Source organism: Epinephelus lanceolatus, chromosome 13, assembly GCF_041903045.1.
Source record: "Epinephelus lanceolatus isolate andai-2023 chromosome 13, ASM4190304v1, whole genome shotgun sequence".
Taxonomy (NCBI): domain Eukaryota; kingdom Metazoa; phylum Chordata; class Actinopteri; order Perciformes; family Serranidae; genus Epinephelus; species Epinephelus lanceolatus.
In genome coordinates this window covers 8,904,943-8,930,888 of record NC_135746.1, presented here as the reverse complement: position 1 = coordinate 8,930,888, position 25,946 = coordinate 8,904,943, and the positions used below count along the sequence as shown (strand labels likewise).

Below are 25,946 nucleotides of genomic sequence, written 5' to 3'. Positions count from 1 at the left end.
GATGGCTGTGCAGCCTCCACCAGTCACATGTATTTACAGTAAGTTTTTGCCTGGACTGCAACAGCTGCTCGAGCGAAACAGAGAAAGTCTGTAAATGCTGCCAGTTCCTGTTTCAAGCATAGATTTGAATTATACCTACATACCGGACGCCAAGATGGCGCTTATTCATTCCTATGGAGTTGGTCGCCTGGCGCATACGCCAAAAAAGCTCAGTAGTGTTTCTCCCGTTTGGCTTATAGACTTTACATTGAGTTTTAAAGTGCTTTACTTGGCTTGAGATAGCTTTACAAATATAAAACCAACATGGCTCAAAAATTCAGAACAAAAAGGGTCATAATTGAACTTGTTTGCAGTTCGAAGTGTCCTGCCAACGCTTTTACAGATGTCTCTTTTACAGTGGTGGTCACAGGGGATTGCTCTGGCCATGGACACCATCATGAGTACGATCTATGCATGGCTGGCCAACCCAGTGAAGTTTGGGAAGTCTAATGGCATCAATAACACTGGATACTGAGATTGTCCCAAAGTCTGACCATAAGGAGAAGGAGACTCTCATCCTTATTGTGGAGGGCTTGCTGCTTTATACGGGCCTTTGATTGACGTGCTCAGCCAACGTTACTTTATTTCCATCCCATATCAAGAATGTAATAAGAGGAGGTGCTCTAGGAACTACTCAGTACCAGACGATGAGTCGCAGAGCTTTGGGCGCCCACAGATGGCGACACTAAGTTTGTTCTCCATGTCTGATTCAACTCTCAACATTAATAAGTGTGTGAATTTTCCCCTCAAGTTGAAACAATTAAATTTGCGTAGCACGCGTCTAGACATGAAAAGATATAGTCCAGCGGGATTTCACATCTATTTGCATGTTTGCATTTGCTTTGTATATATAATCATGCTGTGTGAAAAACTGGCTTCATGTTTGGACTGAACGCACTGTAAACAGTAACTTTAAACCAACCTCCTCCTAAAGTCTGTATCTGAATTGAAGTGAACAGGAAATACTATAGTTTTCTTGTGTTTTAAATATGGCTGTCAATTAAACACATTAATAACGAGTTAACACAAATTCCTCTTTAACGCCACAAATTTGTTTGCAGCATGATTAACGCACGTAGCTTCTATACTTATGACCCTCGGCCCACCTGTTTGGGAAATCAGGAAGTGATGCAGCAGTAACGTTATCGATGGCAAGCAGGAACAAGTCTTCTTTTGAATGGCAAGTTCAGTTTCTAATGATTCTGTTGACAAGACCAAAGTTATTTGCATTTACTGTTGATGTGAACTGAGTTATATCAAGCTGCTTAAAAAACGGGATGTTTAGTTAACCGTGTAGGATGTGTAAGTTGGACTCCACATTGTGTTAACGCATATTTATCCACCCCCATGTTGATAGGAGTATTAAAAAACGTGAAACTATTCCTTTAAAGGGATAGTGCACCCAAAAATGAAAATTCAGCCATTATCTACTCACCCATATGCCGAGGGAGGCTCAGGTGAAGTTTTAGAGTCCTCACTTCCCTTGCAGAAATCCAAGGGGAGAGTGGGTAGCAGCACAACTCCACCTAATGGAGGCTGATGGCGCCCCAGATTCAAACATCCAAAAACACATAATTGAAACCACAAAATATCTCCATACTGCTCGTCCGTAGTGATCCAAGTGTCCTGAAGCCCCGACATAAAATGTTGTTTGGAAAAACGTCATTTAAACTCTGTTTTTAGCTTCATTGTAGCCTGTAGCTCTAACTGCCTCTCTGTACACTGTGCTCACGTGTGCAATGAGGCTAAAAACAGAGTTTAAATGACGTTTTTCCAAACAACTTTTTATGTCGGGGCTTCAGGACACTTGGATCACTACGGACGAGCAGTATGGAGATATTTTGTGGTTTCAATTATGTGTTTTTGGATGTTTGAATCTGGGGCGCCATCAGCCTCCATTAGGTGGAGTTGTGTTGCTACCCACTCTCCCCTTGGATCTCCACAAGTGATGTGAGGACTCTAAAATTTCACCAGAGCCTCCCTCAGCATATGGGTGAGTAGATAATAGCTGAATTTTCATTTTTGGGTGCACTATCCCTTTAAGGTACATTCAGAACAGATAAAAAACGTGTGATTAATTGTGACTAAATATTTCAATCGATTGACTGCCCTAGTGTTAAAACAATTCAGGATAAAAAGATATAAGATAAAAGATATATATATATATATATATATATATATATATATATGTATACACATATGTATTTATATGTATCAGTCTAGTTCTATGTCTTTGCACAAAACAGAAGATAAGAATATTAGAATATTAAACAGTTGATACATACAATATGAAATTCAGTAGAATGTATGCAGGTTGTTAGAGGTGTAATTTAACTGAGACATCTATAGGAGGCTCATAATTACACCACACTGTGTGATCAGTTGAAAGAACAGTAATTGATTTTTTCGGTGTCAGCGCCTGGAGGAGCTCAGAAATGCAAAAACATAATTTTTTCCTGGGCTTTTCTCCATGTGGGACCATTACAGGATTACAAGGACTTGTGTCAAGATTCATTAAGACAAACAAATCCTCCTCCTGTGCACACTGCTTCCACTATGCATGATGTCAACATGACAACCATGCTGTGTTGACATGACAACCTGATCCCGCCGCCTGGCAGGGCATTGTTGTTAATGTCACTTTGGTCAACATTTATCACTCCTCCTTACTTCCTCGCGAGCGTTAGTGCCAAAAACGCCGTGAGCGAGTGCTCACTCTGTCCCCGTCTTTTAGTGCTGTTATTCTGGGCAGTGGGTCTTATAAATAACTAATAAAGACCAAAGCTATGACGCATTCATCTTAATGCTAGGTGGCATCAGGGACAGGTGCGCTGGCTTATTCCTACCTTTTGTACGACAGAACAATTAATCTGCTGTGTGCCAAGTTAAGAGCAAAGAGTGGACTGTGGAAAGAGACAAATGAAAAACCAAAAGGGAAAGTCATGAATTTTACAGTGAACTCAAAGCGATGAGCACCTGACCTTGGCTACCTTTACACTTTCTTCCTCCTCTCTCTTTTTTTTGTGAGTATGTGGAGCAGTCCTCCCTGAAGGCGAGACACCTCAGGTGGAAACAGTTTTTTATGCACCGGTCAATTTTAGATTTTGGGCTATTTTGCTTCTATAACTCATCTTCTTTCAGACTAGTGGAATGAGATCATCCAAAATACACAATGAGGTGTTTATTTTGAATTGAACTGGATTGAACATACTTTATTTTAAATATCTGAAAATAGTAATAAAATAAAAATGCTATGTATGTAGCCTATAAGTAAAATTTTAACCTGTGTCTTAGTTTTAGTCTAAAAATTTGTGGAATTGAACTGTACACATCTTTAAACATCTTTTTCTAACAAAAGGTTCTTCAGTAGCACTTACATACGCCACATTTTCCTGTTTTATTTCTATCTATATCCTGAAGGTTTTTACAGAGGGGTTTGTTCATATCTCATTCACAGCCGTGTCAGGCAAGTTACTCTCAAAATGTAATATACTTCATATTACTAGTTACTTTGATTTGAAACTAATGAATGACTTTGCAATATTACTCTCTGTGTAGAGTAATAAGTTACTTTGTACACCACTTTTGCGTCACTTTGACCAAAATGAGCTCAGGAGAACTGATGTTGATTTTAAATGGATGAGGGTCATGTTGTGACCTCCTTTCCCCCGCTGCTTTCAGGCAGCCGTAGGATGCAAAAGCAGAACAGGATACGTTGTAGGTATATGAATGGAAACCCACTGGACACTGGACGCACATGATCACTGGCACCCATCTATAACGTAGCATAAAATGACATGTCAACACATAACAACCTTCGGGGATGTTTTCTGTTGGTGCACTAGTGGAAGTGGAGCGATGTGGATCAGCGTGGATGAATGAAAACTTCCGGGTGGTAGTGTGTTACGTGACATTGTAAATGTAATTATATTACCTGAAATCCTGTCGGTAATGCATTATGTTACTTTGTTTTTGCTAAAAAGTAATATATGATTGATATGAACACATTACTTTTTTAACGCATTACCCCCAGCACTGGATTTATATAACTTTTTTCCCCAAAAACATGGTGTAAATGGATTTTCTGATTTGTAGAGTGATTAAAAAAAGAGCTATCCAAAATTACCTCTGTAAAATCCTTGAAATCTATAACAAACTGATTAAGCTGTGGTAAATTTTTTACCCTAGTGTTTAGTTTTTGGTTTAAATATATAAATATATATGGGCTTTGACAATACATGCCTTTAAAGGCCTTTTTCTTCCAATGAATTTGTTCTCATGTTCCGAGCAAAAAAATCTCCACTGCAGTTGTAGTTACAGCCACCAAATTTTACAGTTTTATTCCTATCTATATTCTGTAGGTTTTTATTGAGGGGTTTGTTAATAATCTCATTCACTGCCTCATTTAGAGAACTTTTTTTAACCTAAAAACATGGCACAAATGTATTTTTTCAATGGCTATTGACAGTATTTTCTGATGTATGGAGTGATAAAAACGGACAAAATTTCTTTATTAATATGCCAACCTGATCAAGCTGAGTTAAAATTTTTACCCTAGTGCCTTATTTTTGGTCTAAAATGCATGGAATTTTACAATACACACTGTTTTCTTAAAATTAGTTTTTGCTCTTGTTCCAAGCCAAAAATCTCAACTTCAGTAGCGCTTACATACACCAAATTTTCTAATTCTATTCCTATTCATATTCTGAAGGTTTTTACAGAAGGGTTTGTTCATTTGTCATTCACAGCCTGATTTATGAACATTTTATTCCTAAAAACATGTTGAAAATTGAATTTTTTTTGGTTGTTGACACTATTTTCTGAGTGATAAAGACAGATGGACAAAATCCCCTCTGTAAAAACATTTACCTTTACTACTGGGACAAAGTGAAACAAGAATTTTAAACTTGGCTTTATCAAATGTTCAGATTTATGTTCTGGAAGTCACTGGAAATTAGTGCAAATTTAATTCGACAATGCCTCATTTGCATATTAAACATAAAATTTCAGAAAACTGTGTAAAATAAAAAAATAACTGTCTTACTGTTAGTAACCAGCTGGTGTAGTTTCAATGTGGTGTCTTCGTTAAAATTTTTACCCGCCCCACTCGGGGTGTCTTGCCTTAAAAAACAAGCGGAAAGAGTGAAGTCGTCTGTTCCCGAAATAGAATACAAACGAGGATAGGTGATGAGCGTGTGCTGGAGAGGGGAGAGCGGGGAGATATTAGCCATATGTGATTCATTTACAACAGCATGCTTCAATTAATCTGGGCAGGGTGGCAGGCGCCAGGGTTGGGCCCCATGCCACCTGAGCGAGAGAGGAAGAGTGATCTGCTGCTCGGTGAGGGATGAGCAATGAAAACAGATCCCTCCGAATCGATGCGCCTTACATTATCACTCACACCAAAAAACTCATCCCCTCCTCTCTTCCTCTCCGGCTGGCTCTCTTCCTCTGAGCCTCTTTTGTTCTCCTCCTTCACGGGACTTAAAGACGAGGCCAATAACGGCTGAACGAGGCGCTCTGATTCATCAGGCGTCCCAGAAGCACCCTGAGAAGAGCGGTAATTCTCATGTAGGCGTCCACCTAGGGACACCCTCGGGATGTTTTGCGAGACTGTTCTCAAACTGGGGCGGCGTGCTGCGGCAGTAAGTGAAAGCAGAGGGGGGAGGGGGGGGGCAAACTGGCGAGGGGCAAAAACCACAGTGACCAGATGGAACCGCAGATTGTTTAAAAGGGGCTACTGCCTCAGCAAAACCATATGGGGCAAAAATGCTATTTAGCGAAATCTCATTTATGTTTTTCACGACATGGTGAGCAGCACTGGAGGATCTTGTAAACAAAAGATAAAGCACTAACGCTGTCAACATGTGATGGGGAAATAAAAAATCCAGCAGCCTCATCTGCATGTGCATGTCTCTGGGGCATGTTGAGGAGTTTCGTTTCAACTTGTGAGCAATATTCCCAAAATAAGAGCAAATGAACGCTTGCCAGGATGTAATACCATAAAGCGTTAGGTTACAGTGGAGCTTGCCAAGGCTAATACTGTGATTGTAACCAGAATAAATAAGCTGAAAAATGTTTTGATGATGATGAATTATCCAGAGGAGAGAAATGTATATTAAGACACGGGATAAGAATATTAAATTACGACACTTGATAGGAGAAGACAAGCGACAGCATCAGCATGGCAAAGGATTAAACAGTGTAGCAGTCTGACAGTGTAATTATATTTTTAGCTGTCTGTTTTGTAAGCTGTTTCACCTGCCTTCTGATGTAATCGGGATTTATCCAAATTCCTGCCTCATGTATCAGGGGGATATTTTCGCATTGGAAGACAAGAGGAGGGCTGGAACAGATAATACAACCCCTTCAAACATCCATTACAATGTGCGCTTTCGGCCATACTGCGAGCTAAAATGTCTCTTTGCTTCCCAGGCAATTAAAACTTTCCGTGAGGAATAAAGATTGGCATGGTATTTAATCTGAAAGTGAAGACACAGGAGTATAGAGGGAAAATGAAAAGCCTCCCCGCCTCCTCCTCCGAGTATGTTTTGGTTAATCTAACTCGCTAAATTAAAGAATGATGATAATAATAATGACGATAATAATTATCTCCTCTTTACTTTACTCAGTAAATAAGCAAGAATCATAATATCTGTCTATATGAAACTACTTTATTATGCACTATATTGTAATTATCTCTAATTAGAATATAGCAATTAATAAGTGTCTCAGGTCATGTGAGTGTAAATTGTTGTGAGACGTTCTGCACTCAGCACTAATTTGAAATTGTGCAATAATAAATCAGCTGCGGGGAAAAGCTGTCAGGAAGAAAGAGGTTCAGGGGACCGTGGTGTTTTGGTGTTTCTGGGCTTAGTTAATTAGTTGGAGGGAAAAGCCCAAGATAAACACAGATTGTCATCCAAAGCTCAGGCTGAGCCTTTAAACAGCTGTCCACAGCTGGAAGGTCCTGATCAAATCAAGGTGGTCGTCACACACAACTGCATCGTGTTAAGGCAAACTTTTTGCATAGCATGTATACATGTTTATATAATTTTTTGTTCTTTGAAAAAAGTAATGATTACTTTCTTGACCCAATAGCTCTGCAAACCACAGGCAGGTTATATTTGCATGTTATTATTTTGACAGCGCTGTCGTTAACGTGAATTTAAGTACAAAAACCTCTTGTTTGCTTTTAGTCTTGGTTTTGGTTCAGAAAACATCAGGTGTGGTTAAAAATGTCTGGTTCTGGGGACACAATCCCCGCTGGAAAAGCAGCAAAGTCTTGGTAAAAAAAAAAGAAACATTTATTTTTGTGGTTCTATCTCTGCTGTAAAAACAGTGCTAGCTAGCTAAAAAAGTTTGGGGGCTGAAAAGCTACTGGAAACAGCCTTGGGTCCCTAAAAAACACTTTTTGGGGGCTAAAGAGTTGGACGAAAAACAACGACATATCTAAAAAACAACCACATTTGGGGGATAAAGACCTGCTGGAAAAACAGTGACGTGTTGCTAAAAAAAAGGTTTTGGGGACTAAGAGCTGCATTAAAAACAACGGTGGGTCCCGGTCACTTCTGGGGGGCGTAAGAGCTGCTGGAAAAACAGCCATGGATTGCTTAAAAAGACCCACATTTTGGGCTAAAAAGCTGCAGGAAACACAGAGACAGGTTGCTAAAAAAAAGGTTTTGGGGACAAAGAGCTGCATTAAAAACAATGGTGGGTCCATAAGAAACATCCACATTTGGGGGCTGTAGAGACACTGGAAATACAGCCAGGGGTCGCGAAAAAACTCCAGGAAAAGAAGTGCAGGCAAAACATTGGCAAGTTCCTAGAAAACATCCAATTTTTGAGGGGCTAAAAAGCTGCATGAAACCCAGTGACGTGTTGCTCAAAGAAGGTTCTGGGAGCTAAAGTACCACAGGAAATAAAACAGTGGGTCCATAAAGAACTGCAGGAAACACAGCATGGGTTCCCCACCGCCGAACAAATAACACACATAGAGGCTAAAAAGCCAGATGAAACACAGTGACAGGTCCCTAAAAACACATTTGCAGGCTGAAGAAAGCCTTTGGAAAGACACCTCATATTTAATGTCACTTCAGAAAGGTTGATAGGCAGCCTGTGTATGAAACGTTCAACTGCAACATATTTGTAAGTTGTTGAAACACACAATGTCAACATTCTCTTCTGCTCAGTGGGCTGTATGTCTTTTGATGGCTATATTATATTACCCATTTATCTGTTGTTGTTTTTAAACAAATTATATGCTTTTGAATTGTTTGCTTTAAGTCATCTGTTCTCTCTTATGAGCCTTCTGTTTGTTTTTTAACTGTAAATCACTGCCTCGTTTGAAAGACTCTACGAAATGAATAAATGGCTCAAAACCAACATTGAAACTTTAATTTGATTAATGCTGAAAATTCGAACAAAGCAAACGAGAGTGTAAATACTCTCCAATGTCATTAAACTGGCCAAAATGATCACAATAGCCACTTTGAAGTCATTAAAAACTTTTCATATTAAATTCTTGCATATGTTGCATATGGCTGTTCTCATAAAGAGCTTGTCACGCTGGATGTCTGGTATTACTTATAAATTTGTAATTAATAGGTTAACAAACAACTTTATAGGTCACGGTTTTCAGTGTATCCCTGTCAGATAGATTTTTGTTTCAAAGCATTTCATTGGAGGAATTTTCAGAACTGAAGAGGTGAAACTAGCAAAAGGAAAAAAATGAGGAAAGATTCGAGAAATCTGAGGAAAAATAAACAAATTTTTTTGTGGCAAAATTTGATTTTCTTTCAATTTTAATTATTTGATTGTCTGTTCACAATTTGCCCACTCAGCAGAATGAAGTGCAGATGATGATGACGATGAAGAATAACTGCACTATTTGCCTGAGGTGCTGTGAGAGCTGCTACTGTTCCAAGTTTAGATTCAAAATAATGATTGTCCGATCCCTCGCACCCAGATTTGACCTGTAACACATCATGGCAGTGTTCATCACAGATCCTCCATGATGAGCTCTGATTCAGGGTCTGGATGTTGGTTTGCTCAGTCGCTGCTTTACTGACTCATAGATCTACAGTATTTGTACAGTTCAGCCTGGGAGGCAGGAGCGGCCCTGAGCCCCCGTCCACCCACCCAGAAGACTTCCTCTTTGCTCAAGTCAGAAGGGGAAATTTAGCCCAGATGTGACTTCAAACAAAGGAAAAGCTGCAGGGATTGGAGGTGGGATCAGGCCCATCTTTCGCGTGACCCTGAGACCTGCTCCTTCCTGGCATCTGTCTATTTTTCTCCTCTTCTGCTCTTTCTCTGACGAGCTCTTCTAAGTTGCCGTCTCGCGGGTCCTTTTACTTTTACTCCTCAAAAGCTCAGCTGTTTTTCACAACTCAGTGCTGTGTCATTCTCACTTTGGTTGTGCAGTTTCCCGGCACCGTGTGTAAAATGATAAGAAAACACTGTGTAGCAGCACATTTTCACCAAATAAGGCCATTTGTAAGATTCTCAGAACGCACACACTTAAGCCCTTAAATACCACACATGAAGTAGTTCACATTTTTCTGCCTCGTGTTGTATCTTTTTCTCATAAATATCTGACCAAATGTAGACAACATGATGACACTCCACTACTCCCGGGAAAAAACACTCCAGTGAAGATTAAGCTGAGAAATGTTGAGCTATAAAACATCAGTGGTGGTTAAACAACAAGGTTTCACAGATAACACAGCACAATAAAAAAGAAAACGTTTCTTTTTAGTTTAATTACACAGGAACAAACAAGGATCTTTTTCTCATGTGAACGACATTGTTCTTTTGCCACTCTTACTTTGTCTCGACGTCATTAACCCCTAAAGCTTCACGCAGCACAACGATCTGTTCCCAAGAAACTGTCTGAAGTCAGTCACCTCGGGAAATGAAGGAAATTACTTAAATGAAGTGGAAGTAGATGTTGACTGAAAGTATAAGTGACAGCACTTGAGCTCGCCCCAGTCTGTGCCTCTAATGCCTCGATGCTATATTCCACTCACAGCATCTGATGCTGCAAAACTATAACCTGGCGACCTCTGAACGAGACCAGGAGTCTGCAGCTGTGCTAGCAGCTCTGCTGTGCTACAGGCGTGCTTGGAGCTAAATGCTAACAAATGCTACATCTTACTTTAGCGTGCTAACATTAGCTAATTAGCGCTAAACACAAAGTACAGCTGGTGCTGATGGGAATGCCTTTAATTTAGCAGGTATTTGATCATGAACCAATGTATTGGACAAATTAAATTTTCAACCAGATGGTGGCAAAGTCTCTGCACCAAATTTTGTGGTGATTTATCAGTTAAATGTTAAGATATTTTCAGTCTTTCAGCTCTTTGTGGCACCACAAAAAAGTAGCCCAGGTGCCAGAATAAAATGTTGGTGTTGTCTGAATCTGCAAACCACAAATACATTACGTATACGTATAATTTCAACTTTCTACTTTCTAAAGTAAAATAGTTCAGATTATGAGCTGACTTGAAGGTGGAGGTGGAGGGGATAGTGGATCGGGTGATACCAAGGCAAAATGGCTGCCAAGCTGCAGACCACTGTTTGAGACCAAGAGACATTTTTGGCGAGATATTGGTGGCATTTCTAGCAGCCATTTGGCCATCAAAGGCAGGTGATTTTTAGTGAGACATCGGCAGCATTTGTAGTCATAACTGTGCCACACAAAGTGGGTATTTTACAATGAGACATTGATGGCATTACCAGTCATAATTTTGCTGCCAAAAACTGGTGGTTTTTGAGCGAGACATCAGGACGTCTCCCTCCATAATTGTGCCACAAAACCTGGGTGTTTTTTAGGAAGACATTTGTGGGATTTGCAGCGGCAATTGTGCCAGCAAGACCGAGTGTTTTTAGTCAGACACTGGCAGCATTTCCTGTCATTTGTGTATGCCACACAAAGTGGGCATTTTATAGCGAGACACTGATGGCATTTCCAGTCGTAATTATGCTGCCAAAAGCTGGTGGCTTTTCTGCCAAGACATTTGCAGCATTTCCAGTGGTAATGTCACCACCAAAACCCAAGTGTTTTTAAGTAAGACATCAGGACTTTTCTAACCATAATTGTACCACAAAACTGGGTGCCTCATAGCAAGACATCTGTGGCATTTGCAGCAGCGATTGTGCCAGCAAGAGCGGATGTTTTTAGCGAGACTGATGGCATTTTCAGTCAATATTATGCAGCCAAAAGCGGGTGGTTTTTTGGCATTGGCAGCATTTCTGGTTGCAATTTTATCACCAAAAGCAGGTGATTTTGATTGAAACATCAGGACTTTTCCAGCCCTAATTCTGCCACAAAAGCTGGATGTTTTTTGACAAGATTGTTCCAGCAAGATTGGGTGTTTTTAAGTGAGATATCGGCATCATTTCCATCCGTAATTGTGTCATCAAAATGAGGTGCTTTAAGCCAAATCATGATCTTTTCCTAACCATAACCAAGTGTTTTTTATGCCTAAACATAAGCACAGGTTAACCGCAGCATTGCTGAAAAATACATAAAGTTTTGATATATGTGCTAAATAATTATGTATAGATGTTTCATATTTGCAGAAACCCAAAATTTTAAAATTTCTTCAGGTAATTCAGGTCAAGGAAAATTCAAGGGATCACTAAAATCATAAGGGTTCATCCTCTGGTTCAAATAAACACAAGAAATTTGTGCTCTAGAGAAAGGATCATCACTCAGTGAATAACCTCCTAAGCCCTGTGATAAGCTATTATGGCAAGGCCTAACTATACAGACCAGTGAGCAGTGATAACTAACACGTCTTTGGGGTCATCAGGTGGGAACCTCCTTTCACCAGTGTTTCGTCTAGTTGGTCCCACGACACCTCCAGGAGGCTAGACAGTGATCTCTGGCGTTCCAGAGACACTCCCCTAATGCCAGGTCTCACTGCTCCCCGCACCGACCCAACAACCTCCTTTACCGTACCTTACACATGGCTTTCTCAGCCCAAACAGCACTGCCACCTTCAACAAACCCAGGCTCCGTTCATGCGAGCTCCAGGTAGAGACAGTGCTGATACTACCTTTCCTAGCACATTTACCATACCCTATTTCACACGCTACATAGCATAACTCCAATATAAGCTAAAGTTAAGGGAGATAGAAAAGATTAACTCACAGAATGAGCAAACACACTCACCTTGCAGCATGGTCTCAAACAAAAGGGATTCAAATAGGCCACTCCCACACTTAAAATAACCTTCCTCTTCCTTGATATGAATGAATACTTTGGTAATCCATCCAATAATTGTCAAGACATGTCAATAAAAAAAAGTCAAAATGTAAAAATGGCGGCCTGCTTGGTGCTGGAGCAAAAGTCAGTCGATCACTAAAATTGGTCAGGGTCATCCTCTGGGGATGATTACTGTCTGTACAAAATTTAAACAACCAATTTAACCCTTTGAAACCTGAGCAAATAGGCTTTGTTTCTGTCAAAAACAAAGAACAAAGAATGACCCAAAATAAATACAGAAAATTAGTTTAAAAAAAAAAAAGGAAAAAGAAAAGAAAGTTAAAAACAAGTGAACAAACAAAGAAATGATCTGGAAAAAGAGCTTAAACATTATAATAATTCTGTAACACAATTTTAAATATATAATAATGATAATTATAAATAGAATTTTGCCCTAGCTTTTGATTTAAATAATTTTCTAATTTCTTTTTTTTTTTTTTTTTTTTGCAATTTGTGGAACATGTTTAACGAAGTTGTTCATTGGCTTTTTCCCCATATTTTTGAAAGAAATTGCACCAGTTTGCTCAGGGGGGGTAACAGTGACTTAAAAAGGGTGCTGTGAGTAAAATCAAATTTCATCATGCAACATTTTCTCACTAAAATGGTTAGAAGAATCTTTTATTATTCTGGAAAATACAGCAGTTAGTGTTGTTGAAGAATCCTCTGGCTTTTTATTTTTAATTTTTGGAATATCAGATGCTCAGCTCTGTGACTGGAATATACTGTAGTGGTGATGTATGAAAGAGACAAACTGGGGCTACACTTGATCGTGATACAATGCAGCACATGCCCTGAGCATTACAGAGTGGAGATGTAAATTAAAGTAAGGCCTTTCAAAGCACGGACTGCTCCTTTAAACTACATTATTTATCATAGCAGAAAGCTGCACATGTCAAAATGAACAAAATGGCCTCCACTTATTGAACAATTACATGTTACTGAGCAGTTGTCTGAGGTATTAAATCAGGGATGACATGGCAGCCACATGTGAGGAACAGCAGTAATCACCAATCCTCTCTTCCTGTCCTCTGCCTCCCCCTCTCTCCCCCTCACTCTGCCTCTTTCTCCCCCATCCCTCCCTCAGCAGAACTACAGGGGCTTGCTTGTTGTCAACTCAGTGTTTTTACAGCCTGGCATTAGCACAGGGCAGCATTCAGTCAGGACACTGCATTCACTCTGCCTCCCCTATAATTCACATGCTCATGTGAGAGCGCGCTGCCTTCGCTGCTGCTCGTGAAATGACCCTGATTGATCATCGCTGGCCTTTTGAACGCCTGGCAGACCATTTTACTCTTCTTCTAAAAGCAACTTTAAGCCGTACAAAGACATTTTGAATGTACATATAACACCACATGTGACTCAGGATATGGTTAATCATTGATCTGTTAACTGCTGAGAATATTTTTGACCAGTTACATGTTTGTCTGTCGGCTGATTGTGCTACTCTTCATTTTACTGTACTGTGGACCACCCAGGTTGGTTGGGAGCTAGCTAGTGGCCTGTGTTTGGGAGTAACTAGTTGGCCTACATGGGTTATGTAATTAAAGAGCAAAATAAATGTAATTATAATCCCTTCCAGTTACTGGGGGGAAAAAAATGTAATTAAATTACAGTTACTAAGCAGAGTGTTGGCGATTCCAAAGGTTTGTACAGCCAAATATATTCCTTTAGATTAAAACCCTATATGTAGAATATAACATTCATTCTTTTACTTTGCAACTTTTCATAGTGCAGGAATGCCATCTGTTGGCGTCCCAGCTGACCATCAACATCTTTCAACCTTGATATGGTTGAATTTATGTTGCGACGTCGGGTGACCAAAATATAATGCCAACGTCAACTGATGACTGATGACGCTGATGTTTTGTTGGTTTTGAGTTGTGTTGCTAAGTAAACAAAATCCAACATCTTACAAAAGTATCATGCTAACACCATCTTGACGTAGAATACCGACATTTAGTCGTGAGGTATGGAGAACAAAACCCAAAGTCTGCAAAATGTCATCATGTTAACATCTACAGAATGTGAAGTTCTCACGACATTTAGAATATTACTAGCCCAATTCTCATTCCAACAAAAATTCCACATCTGTCTAACATAAGAGTCCGACATCTATCTGACGTCATTTCGATGTCCAGTGCTAGCAGGGATATTTCCCAACAACACAGGTCAGCAAAGCCATTGTGACAAATTTGAGTGCAACACTTATGCGCTTATGATTTTGGGGGACTATTCCGCCTTTTCTAGTTTAAAACATGAAATAAAAGTAATAAAGTAATTAAAGTAGTTACATTCTTTATTACATTTAACAGAGTAATTTTTAATCTGTAACCTATTACATTTCAAAAGTAACCTTTCCAACACTGCTCAGCCATCACCTCTAGTAACGCTACCCCCGAAACATTGTGCCCACACTCCGGTCCCCACTGCTAGTGGTGCTAATGTACTTGACAATGCTAAAGGGTGCTTTTGGGGTTCAACATGGCGCTGCTTACTCACTGGGCCGACCTGTTACGAGACCAAAGGCTGGGGACAATGTTTCCGCAGCACCAGCAGTAATCGCCAATGAGCAGTGCCGTTAGCTAGCTCCCAGCTCTGCAATGTGCAAAGCAAAGCAGCCAAGGCTAATGTTAGTTAACCAGTGGAGACCAGAAGGTGGGCGGTGGGCATCATAGTTCTGCATGTTAACCCAGCTAGCTAACTATTTGTCAACAAAGCCAGCAGAAAATAAAAAGCAAGAGGTTTACATCACAAAACCCCTTTTCCATTGATAACTACTGATAGCTCTGTTAGCACCGTTAGCAGTGGCAGCCTGGCTAGTGGTGCTAGCATACTTGACAATGCAAAAGGGGGTTTTGTGGTTCAGAATGATGCTGCTGGCTCACTGGGCCGACCTGTTGAAAGACCAAAGGCTGCACAATGTTTCTGCAGTGCCAGCAGTAATCACTGAATGAGCAGAGCCGCTAGCTAGCTCCCAGCTCTGCGATGTGCAAAGCAAGGCAGCCGAGGCTAACGTTAGCTAGCCAACTGTTTGTCAACAAAGCCAACAGAATTAAAAGGCAATACTTTACATCACAAAACATTAAAATTTTGGGGTGCTGGTAGCCGAGTGCTGACAGTGCATGCTACATAACATGACGCAACGTCCTAGCCTTGGGACGTTTGTTGCATGTCATACCCATCTCTCAACCCCCATTTCCAACCTGGCTCTTCACTGTCATCCTGCCAGTAGGGCCTAAATACAAAAATAAATGATTAGACAAACAAAAATTGAAAACAATTTCACCATCTGTAAATGGATAGTGCTTTTAAATGCAGTGCTAAAGCTCACTGATGCAATGGAGGGCCAGACTAAAAGGACAGGCCTCTTTTATTTCATCTCATTTTGCATATTTTTCTTAAATATGAACTGTTTAGTTACCAGTTAATGGGTGTCAGGCTATCCAAGCAACATTAACCTGAGCTGACATCCGTACATATGACATGAGGGGGGCCTGGATGGAGCGGTGCTGAATTGAGTTTTCATGACAGTCTAGTCGATTTGTTTGACTCTAACAAGGAGGGACAGTTGGGAAGTAAATGTTGTTTAATCTAATTAGAGGGCTTCATTTGGGAGATACCATGTCCTCTTACATCATGCTGTATGTGTAAAGTGTGTGTAGTGCTGTATGTACTGAAAGCTGTATAGTATTTTTCAGAGTCTGTCAGTCATGATATGTTTGCACAGCAAGAGAGCAATAAAAAAACATCCTAAAAGTGGGAGAAGAAATGAATTTTGGTCTTGAGGGGCTCAGGAGTTGGTGCAATCCTCTGACTCCCTCGTCTCCTCTCAGCTCACTCCTTGAGTAAAATATACAGTATGTTGTTGGCTGACTTGTTTCCTCGGCTGTGAAAATGCGCTGCTCTCTTCAGGGAGCCACGCTGTGACATTAGATGCATGCAGATTGATAATCGACGGGGGTAAACATAATTACATCGCCTTAGAAATTAATGAACGCATTGATCGCCCACTCTAAACATTATCAGCATATTTTTCTTTAAGCCACTGAAATCTCAGGAGGGAAGGGCCTGATTATATCAAGGCTCTCTGCCATTTGCAATATTTCTGTGGTTTTGCCACATTTAGTTCTTTCACAGCTCCTTCCAGTACTTGCGGGGAGGTTTTTAGACGCTGATGTTGTTGGCACCTTTGAAGTGCCTTTCGGTGTCCAGATGTAAATTCATGCAGGGAGAAATGTGATAAGCTAATGATGTCTCTGGGGACAAGAATGAATATAACCAAGGGATAAACATATCTGCATATCTGAGTGGACGATATCCCTCTACCCTCCTTTAGCACTGTTTAGGGACTGAACGGGAGCAGATGGACAGAGCAGGCTTTGATGTGCTCGGGGGTCATGTGTATCTGCACTTTTATCAAGGTACACAAGCGTGCAGAGTAAATACGCCACGCCAGAGCTCTGGAAAGGTCTCTGGGAAAGGCAGAGAAGGGGAAATTCCACTTTGAGATTCCAGAGAGGGTGCAGACTGAAATATTTCTCTGCATTTGTGCAATACAGACCTTAAATATACAGTAGATATAATAGAGTACATTCTTACCAAACATAAGAGCGAGGCCACCAGAGGAAAGCACAACATAGATGTTTCACTTTTTCACTTAACCTTCTGAGACCTCAGCTTTTGTTCGGCATGCATTCTGAATTTATCGAAGCTATTTGGAATGACAGGGACCTGATGAACATAAAAACTGAGCACTATCTTTGAACAGTTTGTAGTTTTTGAAGAAAATAATATCCTCATATGGAGACAATGGGCTTATTTTCAATAGTCACAGTGTATTAAATTATAAAACGGATTATTTCAGTGCCTGAACACATCATCATAGAACAGTTTGTATGATATCCTACGTTACATCCTTAAGGTTAAGTTACATAATTAACATAAAGTGGCACAGGTTGGTTTAGGAGAAGAAACATGATAAGGAAGCCAAAAGGGTCCGTGTACTTTGCGGCCATTCGTTTTTCGTTTCAAAATAACAAATTGAAACATGGAAAACCAACCATTACCCGTTTTTTGTTTCGAAATGACCAAACAAAAAAGGAAAAAAATGATCCATCTCCTGTTTTTTATTTGATAATAAACAAAAGAAAAATGGAAAACGAATCGTTATCCATTATCCGATTTGGGAATTTAAAAAAAACCTTTGGGAAACTCCTTTCTCTATTTTTTGTTCGTTTCTTCTCTGTGACCAGTAAGTTGCATTCATGTGGTCTATAAAATGTACACACAGAGCATGTACATTTCCTATAACTACTAGAATATTGCTTTATCTGACATGACATGACAATAACTCCTCTAACTAATCTAGGTCACTCTACATGGACAGCAGCTAATGGCATATCACATTACACATGACATGTCCGCAAAAAATGATATGCCATACGTGAATTAATAAAAAGTTTTATTACCATGGACCAAACGTTCCTTTCCGTCCGCCAGTTTTCTGTGAAGGTGACGTCAATTTCAGTCAAGTCGGCAACTCCTGTTCCAAAATTATCTCCGAGTTGTTTTTCCGACATGAGCGAGCGTTCATGTGTATTTTCCCAGTCGGAAAGTCATTTTTCCGATTATTCCGACACCACATGAATGCAACTTACTGGTCACAGAGAAGAAACGAACAAAAAATAGAGAAAGGAGTTTCCCACAGGGTTTTTTTAAATTCCCAAATTAAATCGGATAACAGATAATGGATAATGGACAGCGATTCGTTTTCCATTTTTATTTTCTTTATTATCAAATAAAAAACGGGAGATGGATCATTTTTTTCCTTTTTCGTTTGGTCATTTCAAAACAAAAAACGGATAATGGTTGGTTTTCTGTGTTTCAATTTGTTATTTTGAAACGAAAAACGTATGGCAGCGAAGTACACAGACCCAAAAGGCGACTTTTACTGTAGAGTAATGGTTCTGGGGATAGCTGCAGACAGAGTTGAGACTTCAGTCATAAAATGTAAATGTAAATGTAAATAATAATTGCGCTCCTACATCCTAAATATTACAAAGACAAGAAACTTCAAAGGCACAGTTCACCCCAAAATCAAAGCAAGAAAAACTCAACAGTAATGTCTCTTTCCAGAAATCATGACCCAGTTACTCAAGATAATCCACAGACCTTGTTGTGAACTGTTTCATGTAGGTACTACTTTCTCTCTACCAAACATCACCTGCCAACTGTACCACCGCGCAGAAGGAAGTGTGCATCTACCGCTAGCTCACCTAGCACCACTGACATAGCTAACATATCCTCATACAACGGTGCATATGATATCCTATGAATTAGCACCCCACAAATGATGTTGTGTGCTTAATGTAACACTCCAAAGGACAGGCTTAGGCTAGTTAAGTGTAGGAAAAGAAACATAGTGAGGACAAACCTTAAAATGAATAAAAGTTTACTTAAATTTGACACAATTCTGAAAACCTGGGGAAAGTCCTGTGTTTTGTGACTCATCCATCGCCCCAACCTGCCTCCTATCTGGCTGCCCGGGGGCGTTTCCTTCTTTATCCCTGCTGGTACATTGGTTACATGATTGCAGCCTTCCTAAATACATGGGTCATGCACCATTTACTGGCTCGTGATTATGTGGGATATGTACGAATTTAGGTGCATTACTTTTCATAGGAAAACGTACAAACACTTTATGTGAACAGCCTGAAAAAATTCAACATATCTAAAAGTCTGTTAGTGTTTCATGTTATAACTATGTATGAATTTTCCTTGCTCCATACTAGTGTCTTAGCTTTTTACTTTTGCTGAAGTAGGTCAACTTTGTATGCCGTATATAAACTATATTAAGCAAAAATAAAGAAGTCTCAACCATTAAAGTTGATCCAACTTTACACCTTGTCAACTTTTGTGTCAGAATCAGCTGTAGACTGACTCAATGGCCTCTCATCCCGTCTTGTCAAATATCGCTGTTTTGTCAGTGGACTTTCTTGTTTACATTTGCCGTGCTAGGTGTCCTCCAGCATCTGTTGTTGACATTCCAGGACACTGTGCCAATTTCTGTCTGTCTTTTTAAAATACACTTCATCTTTAACAGGAAATGTACAGTTTCTGCTTGTTAGATGCATCCAGTGTTTTTAAAAAAAATCTCACAACGTACGTAAAATACAACATATTTACATTTATTTCCTTTTGCAACAAAAGCACATGGTTACGTTAAGAAAAAATATCATGTATTGGCTTAAACCTCACATGGGAACCAAAGAGTGGGCTCGTGGGTGAAAGTCCGAGGTTTGTTTGATCCATACATCTCCCCTCCCGTCTGCCATGTAGGGACTTTACAGCTCCTTATGTTATGTTGTTACCAGCGGTTTTTCAAACTGACGCTGTCCAGTGGTATTAATAAACTAACATCTTATCATATCGCTGCGAAAGGTGGCTTCTTGTGTCGATGTCTGACGCCAAAATCACGGACAAAATCGCAATATTTGACGACTAGGTAATAAGAACAGGCTGGCTGACTTAACATGGATTGGTGTTCTTTATCTATCACTAGATGGCCCAAACAGTGTCCACGAACAAGGACAGCAGGTCTAAGTTAAGCAGAATGAAGTATAAAATGTAATGTCCTCAAAAAAGGTCGTATTAAGAGGTTAAAATAAATCAAGCTAAATTAGAAAATCCATTCATTTTTTGATTGAATGCAATCAGGCTGTTTTTCATGTAACACCTGCTCAGTTTTTTGCTTGACAACAATGAACAAAATCAAATTAACATGCCGGATAATAGCTGGAGCGTATTTGCCTATAGGCCCTTCTATTGCCCAGTTATGTGTCTGTCATCTTATCCACATTTGCGTGCCAGAAAGAGACGTTCCATAATGCAGCGCCGACCAGGAACAGAGCGCACGACTGCAAAACATGTCCATCAAGGAGAAAATAAAAATAGGCTGTTTCCTCTAAATTCACTCAATCAATAATTCATGACGCGCACAGAAGCTTGATTTATGAAGGAATTAAATGCTGTGGACTGGGCCTCGCAGCGGCCGTCCATCTCGGGGACGTGGCAGCCGAAATTAAACATGAAAGGCAAACACTGAGAACAACCACATCATCTCGCCGAGAGTGGACGTATTAGAAGGCTTCAGTGGCACGAGCGCTGGCCGGCCTGATTGGACAGAATGACATTGGTGATTTGAGTGGGAGCCATGTAATTTGTTTGAAAGTTTTCGTGAGTTATCTATGTTGAAGTGGGTCAAAGAGCCACGTTCATACCATTTGGCAACTGAAGGTGGAGATCAAAGGCAAACATGCACCTGCTGACCTGTGAGGATCATGTGACTGCCGTGTGCCTTTCTGACCCCGGCTCTGACTATAAACATGGAAACACAGAACATGACAGCTTTAGTATTTTATAAGGTGAACTGAAATCTTAATCCTCTCCACTGTCAGTAATTTATATTTCCTGTGTAGGGGAATATAAATTATAATGACACTGTGGCTTTTCTTCATATTTTCTGTTTCAACATTATAAACCTATTTTGGACATATTTGTAGAAAGAGTGTTGAAGCTTCAGCTCTCTGAGTGCACATTTCTAATGGCAACTGTTACTGACATTTGATTTGCCAGCATTGCAAGAAGACAATAATAATGTTGACTATTAGCTGTTTGTTACCATGGCCGACAAGGCAGACACACTACAGCCACGCCAAAACACTTCCATCTCAAGAAAAGTGCTGCAGCTTCAGAAATGACTCCATTTTAAAAACACATGAAAATCTAAAACAAAGACAATGCGGAGGCCATAAAGTCCACCAAAAGTGATGTTTATTATCTTCTGGGAAAATGTTAATTAACTTGTTCCCACAAGAAATATAAATATCACCTTTCAGGACTATAGGGTCTCTGTACAAATCAATTCATTAGCAACAAACACGATGCAAAGGAAAAAGACACACAAACAAATTAAAACAAATGCAACAGGACAATGCTGTGTATTAACACAACTGAAGTCCTCCAGGCCTCTAGAGGGAGCTATATAAATCTGTTGCTCTTTTATAATATTGTTAAAGACTAAGGCCATATGTAAAACGGAATACATACCTTCTTGTGTCGCCTCCTTACTTCACTTTTCTTCCCACTACAAAAACAAACACTCCTGTCTGGTCTCTCTCTGGTTGAAAATCAAGCTATTCCACTTAGAGCTCCCCCTGGAGGCCTGGAGAACTTTTGCGTTGATGCGCCGCATTTTTCTGTTGCTTCATTTGTTTGTGAATTTTTGACTTTGCATTGTTTCTGTGTTGCAGCGTGTTTGCTGTTAATGTGTTCATTGTCATTACATTTGTTTTGAATTTTCATTTGTCTTTGAGTTGCCATCATTTCTCCTGATGGAAATGTTGCGGCATTGTGCTGTAGCACGTTTGCCCTTGTCAGCCTTCATAATCGGTGCCTTCGCAACACTCAACACTTGGGACAAACTATTTGTGCTGTTAGGTTTGTATTTCAATCGGAAAGTGGGACCTAGCATGCTAATGGAAGCTAGTAAGTCTGGCTTTGTGACGTTGGTGCCACAAATTCATGAGAACACTAGACAAGGAGGCACCTTATCTGTGTACAACCATTGAATATCGATGATAGACTAACAGATGGATGGATACCTGTATCCTACATTGTAACATTTCACTTCCGCCACTCCTCAGTGCAATTGTAGAAGATAAGTAATGGCTAGAAAAAAATTGGAGAGAGGGGTTGTGGATGTGTCAAACAAACACGGACTTTCACTCAGGAGAGCAGTCCAGTAACATAATAAAGCCAAACCATGTTCTTTTTTTCTAAACCCAACCACGTGCGCTTGGTTGTTGAAGAAAAACAAGTCAATTCATGGTGTTGTACCAACGTAGTGCTTTTATTTTGAAAGAGACTGTATGCATACTGCACATTTCCTGTGAAAACAGAAGTGTATTTTGAAAACGTGGACAGTCCATGACCAACACTGATATGTGACGAGGTCGGAGTGAGAATGTGTTGATAGAATATTTGATGTACAGTTATAGAATAATATATACATATCATTTTATTGGAGACGTTACTATTTTACAAAATAAAAAACGTGCCGTGGATGGGTTTCCCTTTTTCATGGGTAAATACAGCAAATGGCTGTTTTTAATTTAATGAGAGTTCTTCTTTGAACACAGGAATATTTTCAAGGAGCCAATCACTCATAGGGGCCCACTCTCTCTATGGGCCCCCCACTGCACTGCCTGTACTGTCTATATTTACGCCCCTGCATGTGTGTGAGTTTTCAGTAAGCTTTACCCCATTGACGAGAAAACTACAGTAGAAGAGGGCAATGGTGTCCGTGTGCGCGCGCGCGTGCGGGAGACGCGTCTCGCAGAGTGCGTGCAGCGCAGTGCTGAATCAGTACCAGAAGCAGTGTAGTCAGATGAAATGAGTTTGGCTGTGTCTAAATGCTTCAAATCACTGCAAGAAAGTCCGGGAAGTGTGCTTTTCACTCGGGGCTAATTATCCAGCTGTAATTAAAAAAAGAAGCGAGGTTAGTGGTCCTGAAAGAAAGAAAGAAATCCAACAGCAGACCTACACACACGCCAACAAGACTATAAGGCCCTGCAGGGACAGAGTGTGGCCCTCAGGATATATATCACACTGTAAATAACCCGGAGGATTAGAGAAAGGACTCTCTGTCCCGGGGTGAGTTTTTATTCAGGATGTGACTCCAGGACGAATCGGTGGATTTTGTGATTAAAATGTAAATGAGAGCTCAGACGGGTTAAAGGTAGGCCGGCTAATAACATGTAGAGATGGAGTGTGTTGAGAGACAAACTATTTTCTGCAGTGTGAGGGCAGCAGGGAGGATCTGTGGCTTAAAGCCATCACGGAGCTGCTGGAGGAGATGCATTCTTTATTCTGAGGAGGAGGAGGAGGAGGAAGAGGAGGAGGAGGAGGGACAGGAGGGAGAGAGAGAGAGAGAGAGAGAGAGAGAGAGAGAGAGAGAGAGAGAGAGAGAGACAGAGAGAGAGAGACAGAGAGAGAGAGAGAGAGAGAGAGGGAGGTGAGCAGAGCACACACGTCGCACTATCAACTGAATCCATCTAAGAAAACAACTCGCAGGGAGTCCGGCTCCGAGCTGCGAAGACACTGAAGGCAAGTTTGAGCTCCCCGGTTTAACAGCGCACCGGACGGACGGACGGAGGGACGGACGCAGCTGGCCGTCATGGCCCGTGGCGGACACTTCGGCTTGTGCGTCCTCACCGTGCGGGCAGGAAGGGGAGAGGTGGGCGCTGCGATCACCCTGCCGCCGCTTTCTTTGCGCTGCGGACGGTGTTGAGTGAAAGGCGGAGGAGCTGCGAAGGAGAAGCTGGGAGGGAAACAGACAAACAAAAAAAAAAAAGTGCGGACAGCAGTGAGAGGACAGCCACAACCGAGGGGACCCATGCAGGCAAATATGCTGTTCAGTAGACTCACCGGGTTCACGCTGCTGCTGATCGGAGCCGAGTGTTACCGAACGGACCTTTACGCACGGTCATACAGCGGGACCGCATGAAGGACGGAGGCGCAGAGAAAGGGGAAAAGTTAACGCGGTTGCGGATTTTGTAATGGATAAAGGCTCGCCAAAGGTACAGTGGATGTTTCTCGGTTATTGTAGAGAAATGTGGAGGAAACATTCAGGCCTGAGTTTCTATCAATCCACTTCTTTTTCAAATAAATGCATCATGTTTAATCTTTACCGATACTAAAATATGTTGTGCACCCTGCACGCAGAGACAAACTGCCATCAATCCACCAATTCCCACTGACTTTTTTTATGATTAATTAAATCAGTTTGCAGAATTATTTGTAGGATTATTATATGTTTCATCGAGTTAAAGATCAGAGCGCTACAAAGCGCGCAGCTCCACATTTTTCACGCAGGAGAAAACCTGACTTTTTTTCATAAGGGGGGGCTTTCACTCTCAATGCACTGCACGGTTTTCAATTCCCCCTTTGAAATAATTCATTCAGATGAACAGCGCTCACTGGGCAGGCTTTGAAGTACACCTGATCCGCCTCTTATCGCCTCTTAAATACCCTCTCCATTTTAAACTTTTAATTGCGTTTTTCTGTCGCTAAATCCAGTTCTAATCGGATTGTCCTGGCCACATATCACAGCCTTCATCTGGCGCTGAGAAACTCTGCGCCCTCAGCTGGAAATTAAATCAAAAAAAGAAAGAAAAAGTATCCCTCCTTGATCTGTCCAACGTTTATCAGGTTGTCCAGTAACTTTACGCGTCTTTTTTACGCGTCCGATTTCTCGTGTCTTTTTTTATTTATGCAGCTATAATAATAATAATCTGGATGCTGCTGCCTTCTGCTGTTGATTCTGCTGCTGTGGCAGCACATTTTTATCGCCTCATGTGGTTGCTTATACCCCCTGAAGCTTATTTGATTAAATTTAGCTCTTTCAATTTAGAAAAGTAGATCACAGATGTGTGTCAAAGGATTGTTTCTCCAGCTCTGCCACAAAAGAGGCACACAGTCAACAAACAGCGCAGCGCTGAGGATGTAAAGCAGCAGAAGGCAAAAACATGGATTTCCTTTCATTTTTTTTTTTTTTTATGTTTCCATTTTGTCCCTTTCTTTGCAGCAGTTCCCTGTCATGGCTGCCAGACGTGACAAATGTGAAATGTAGTTAAATAATTTTCTGAATGTTGTGGCTCCTCCTGCTCCTTGACACCTTAATCCACACTCATGGCCGCTCCTGTGCTTAACATTCAACCCATCCTTCCCATTATTGTGTGTCACCCAGCGTTGCCTCAGAGTGGGGCTTCATTTAAGCTGAAAGCCATTGATGACAACCGGTATCTTTCAATCATGTGTGAGAGGAAGAGGAGGGGAGATGGCTCATAAAACTTGGAATAATGGAGCTGAGGTTCGACTGTAATCCAGCGGCCTTCACTACGAGCTCCTCTGCGTGTTGAAAAACAGCCTGTATCGATCATTTATCGCAGGTGGAGAGATTAAATTATTTTCCAATCCCATTTCTGTTGACAGCTTGTGTATGTCACCGCGCTGAGAGGTGGAGCTGACGTGTAGGGTCTCTATTCCTCGACTGCCTTTTGTTTTCTAACTCCTGCTCCCCTCTCAGCCTTAAATCTGGGGCTGCTGGGGCGATGGCGTGCTCAGGCCTACAAACCAGCTCCTCCTCAGGCCACCGGCAAAACAGTCGCCTGTGTTTACTGTAAGCACTTGTGTGTTTACTCGTGTACCTCTGCCCACAATGTCCGCTCAGGCAGACGGGGAGAAAGACACTTGTGTTCAGTTCTGTTTTTTTTTTTTCCCCAGGAAATATCTGCACAAAGAGGTGCTGCCTTCTTGAGCTTTATCTCTTTTTAGCATGTTTTCCATGAAGCAGCACTGATGTTGCTCTGTGAATCTGTGTCCTTGCAGTGCTCTATTCCCTCCTTTGATAGAGCGGAAGGGATAAAAGCCTTCTTTATGTCTGTGAAACCGGATGTGCAAGAACTGTTCTGAATATTTATCAGATGCTTTTTTTTTTTTTTGGAATAGCCGGTGCATAATTTGACATCGGTGGTGAACGATATGTTTTGTAAGACAGTTGCTGTGTGTGTGTGTG

At 40.9% G+C, this 25,946-nt stretch overlaps 1 protein-coding gene across 2 annotated transcripts in view; it reads left to right on the top strand.

The window, feature by feature from the left end:
- flrt2 (fibronectin leucine rich transmembrane protein 2) overlaps positions 1–25,946 on the top strand; it is a 65,433-nt gene that overhangs the window by 31,141 nt on the left and 8,346 nt on the right. Inside the window, exon 1 of one of the 2 annotated variants that reach the window (XM_033648388.2) lies at positions 23,359–23,949. The exons of the other annotated variant lie outside the window; for it this stretch is intronic. The gene's annotated coding sequence lies outside the window, so the exon portion shown is untranslated. Of the gene's footprint in view, positions 1–23,358; positions 23,950–25,946 lie in introns of those variants that run through there. 2 annotated transcript variants of the gene reach the window in all.